Below are 3903 nucleotides of genomic sequence, written 5' to 3' on the forward strand. Positions count from 1 at the left end.
CCCCAAGGGGGAGAGAGCAGGCCCCACAGACAGCAACCCAGGCTGACTGCCACTGCTATAGGGTCAAAGAGATAGGGACAGGAGAGAGGTTCACTGCTTGCCTCAAAGACTAGTGGGGGGCCTTGGTGAGGGCTCTGGAGCCGTACAGGACACAGCCCCCAGCCTGTTCTCCGGGGTGCCAGCTAAGGCCAGGTGAGCTGGAGGGCCTCAGGGAGAAGGCCCAGATCTGCCTTTTACCTCACTCGCCACTTCACAGACCACCACTCCACTGCTGTCTGATCCGTCGCTAAGCGTCCTTTCTTAACAGTTGGTAGCTTGTGGGCGGTGCCCACTGCTGCATTGTCCAATGGCTGAGCAGGACCACTAACTGTCGTTCATTGATAATTGGTTGCCAGTGGGCTCCACCCACTATGACCCTGACCAATGGCTGAGCAGGAACACTAACTGTCGTTCATTGACAGTTGGTTGCCAGTGGGCAGGGCCCCCTGTGAACCAACCAATGGCTCAGCAGGACCCATTGCCTGGTAACAGGGTGTGGAGTAATAATGCAGAGCAACGGCTGCTATGCTAGGGGCTGAGCTCACTGTGTTCTGTTACAATTCTCCCCTTTCCTTTGATTCTCCTCAGTCTTGAGGATAATCACACGAGTATGTCTAGACTTGGCAGAGGAACTTGTGTTTAGGGTGTCTGGGTTTCAACCTCCAATTCTAGTTCATCCTTCCCCAAGTCTTTCAGCGAATGTGGCAACAACCTGACTAGCTGTTTCCTGTTGAAGTGGGGCATAGTCATACCTTGATTGGGGAATTGATACCAAGTTATAAATACTCCCAAGTTCCAAGTCCTCAATTCCAGATTTATATAAGAAAGATTTTATATAAAGAATTCAGGACAATGAGCCTGAAAACCAGCCTGGATCTGAATGCAGGAGAATAAGCCTGAAAACCAGTCTGGGGAGGCGTGTTGTCTGGTAGCCAGACTTGCAGAAGTATAATATACCAAATTATTTTAGGTCATGAGTAACTTGAGGGGCATGGCTTCTGAATATCTGGAGAACATAGATCAAAATCAGTAATATTCCAGACAGAGACCCTAACAATTATAACCGTATACACCAGTTGACTCAGGAACCAATCCTTCTGTTATTCTCATCAAAGAGATAAGGTGCCAGAACTGGGGTAAGAACAACACATGTCTCAAAGACCTTGGTAAAATGGTATTTGGTAATGGAGGGCCATCCTCTTTTTGCTCTAAAGGCATCACCGTTTGCCCTGAGTTGCTTACTTTTTCTTATTTGACCTTCATGCCCCCAAGGGATTGTTCTCAACGGAACTGTGTTATTTCAAGGGGCAACGTAAGCAACCCTTGGTTTTAGGCTTTCATTGTATTTTATGAAAACCAGGTTTTTCCAAAGCCAGTACTTCATAACTCACTTAATTAAGCAGCTAACAGTTCCTCTTTCACTGTTCATTCCTAAATACCAGCATATAGCACAGTCAAAATCTCCTCTCCCTTCAAGGGTGAGTGTCACTGTAAGACTGTCTTGTCACTCTGCTGATTCTGCTACAGAGAGCCTTAAGGTCCATTGTGGCTGCCAGCAAGAGGGAAGATTTGCTTCTCCTACCAGTTTGATGAAAATTTCTTAACCTAATTCAATGATATATCTGACCTATGTTTGTTTAAAAGGCCTGCCTATGAATTTGCTTGAAGAATAAGCAGTTTTGCAAAGCACAGATTGTCTATTAAAGACTTAAAAGGAGAGGTTGGAGTTCCACCAGTCCACGAGCTGCTGTCGGCTCCGCGCGGGGGGGCGCCTCCGCGCCGGGGGTGGGAGGGGGTGGGCCGGGCACCCTGGGGCGCGAAGGAGTGCTCTAGCTTCACTCTTCTTTCCCCCCAACTTCGCCCTTCCGGGCACCCTCAAAGCAGTCCACGCTGCTGCCCACGCTCCCTCTTTTCTCGCCCCCCAGCAAACTTTTGGTCCCTTCCTCGCCCCTCGCCCGTTACTCGTCGTGGCTCGGGCTGGCCGCGCCGCCCCGAGGGCTCCTCCGGATCTCCCAGTCTGCAGCTCAGACCTTTAGAGGATCCAGAAACATGTCGACCACACTTCTGTCTGCCTTCTACATATCGACTTCTTGTGCAAGACGGAGAAATCCCTGGCCAACCTCAATCTGAACAACATGCTGGACAAGAAGGCGGTGGGGACACCCGTGGCCACCGCCCCCAGCTCGGGCTTCACCCTGGGCTTCCTCCTACGGCACTCGGCCAGCAACCTGCACACACTCGCCCACCCCGCGCCTAGCCCTGGCAGTTACTCGCGCAAGTTCCCCGGCGCGGCTAAAGGCAGCGGAGGCCAGCTGCTCGGCCTCCTATTGCACCCTCAAGCAGCCGTCGGGGGGGCGGCGGCACCGCCCTGCTGAACAAGGAGAACAAATTCCGGGACCGCTCCTTCAGCGAGAATGGGGAGCTCAGCCAGCACCTCTTGCACCTGCAGCAAGAGCAGAAGGGGGGTGGCGGCTCCCAGATCAATTCGACGCGCTACAAAACTGAGCTGTGCCGACCCTTCGAGGAGAGTGGCAACTGCAAGTACGGCGAGAAGTGCCAGTTCGCGCAAGGCTTCCACGAGCTGCACAGCCTGACGCGACACCCCAAGTACAAGACCGAGCTGTGCCGCACCTTCCACACCATCGGCTTCTGCCCCTACGGTCCGCGCTGCCACTTCATCCACAACGCTGATGAGCGGCGACCCGCGCCGTCCGGGGGCGCCTCCGGGGACTTGTGCGCCTTCGGCGCCCGCGACACGCTGCACCTAGGCTTCCCGCGGGAACCGCGGCCCAAGCTGCACCATAGCCTCAGCTTCTCGGGCTTCCCGTCGGGCCACCATCAGCCTCCTGGGGGCCTAGAGTCGCCCCTGCTCCTAGACAGCCCCAGGTCGCGCACGCTGCCGCCGCCCTTCTGCTCCTCGGCCTCGTCTTGCTCGTCGTCCGCTTTGTCCTGCTCCTCGGCCTTGGCAGCCTCCACGCCCTCCGGTGCCCCGACGTGCTGCGCCTCTGCTGTGGCGGCGGCCGCGGCCGCGCTGCTGTTCGGCACCGGGGACGCCGAGGACCTGCTCGCCCCCGGCGGGCGCTCCCTGCGCAATCTGCTCGTGGGCCTCGTGCGCCAACAACGCCTTCGCCTTCGGCCCGGAGCTCAGCAGCCTCATCACACCGCTCGCCATCCAGACCCACAACTTTGCCGCCGTGGCTGCCGCCGCCTCCTATCGCAGCCAGCAGCAGCAGCAGGGCCTGGTGCCCCCCCGCGCAGCCCCCGGCGCCGCCCAGCGCGCCCCTCCCTGCCAGCGCCGCCGCGCCACCCTCGCCGCCCTTCAGCTTCCATTTGCTACGCCGCCTGTCCCAGTTGCAGGTGTTCGGCGCGCCCCCCAGCCCCCCAGACTCGCTCTCGGACCGCGACAGCTACTTGAGCGGCTCCCTGAGCTTAGGCAACCTCAGTGGTCTGAGTCCCCCGGCCTTGACCCGGGTCGCCGCCTGCCCTTCTTCAGCCGCCTCTCCATCTCTGACGACTGAGGCAAGAGGGCGCCAGGGAGGAGGAGGAAGGGAAGGCCGTTCTGGGGGTGTTGTAGGGCGCCCCTGCTTAGGGGCAGGGGAGCACAGGAGTGTGGGGGGTAACGTGGGCCTCAAGTAGACTGCAGGCTTTGCCGAGAACTTGAACTGGAACTTGAGTGCCGGGAGGGGCCCCCATCCCTCCCCTTTCGGTTCCCTCTTTGTTTTTTGTTTTATTATTATTATTTTTTTTATTATTATTACGAAGTTTCATTCTTGTTGAGCGGGAGAAAAGCCAACGAACTTTTTGTATTGATGAACAAAAGACTCACAACAGAGCAGCTGTGATGCGAATAGAACAAAAAAACCA

At 56.6% G+C, this 3903-nt stretch overlaps 1 pseudogene; it reads left to right on the top strand.

Moving 5' to 3' along the window:
* The first annotated feature begins 2088 nt into the window (after nt 1–2088).
* LOC136155396 (mRNA decay activator protein ZFP36L2 pseudogene) lies at nt 2089–3557 on the top strand (annotated as a pseudogene).
* The last annotated feature ends 346 nt before the right edge of the window (nt 3558–3903 follow it).

This window comes from Muntiacus reevesi, unplaced genomic scaffold (genome assembly GCF_963930625.1).
Source record: "Muntiacus reevesi unplaced genomic scaffold, mMunRee1.1 SCAFFOLD_33, whole genome shotgun sequence".
In the NCBI taxonomy this organism is placed as follows: domain Eukaryota; kingdom Metazoa; phylum Chordata; class Mammalia; order Artiodactyla; family Cervidae; genus Muntiacus; species Muntiacus reevesi.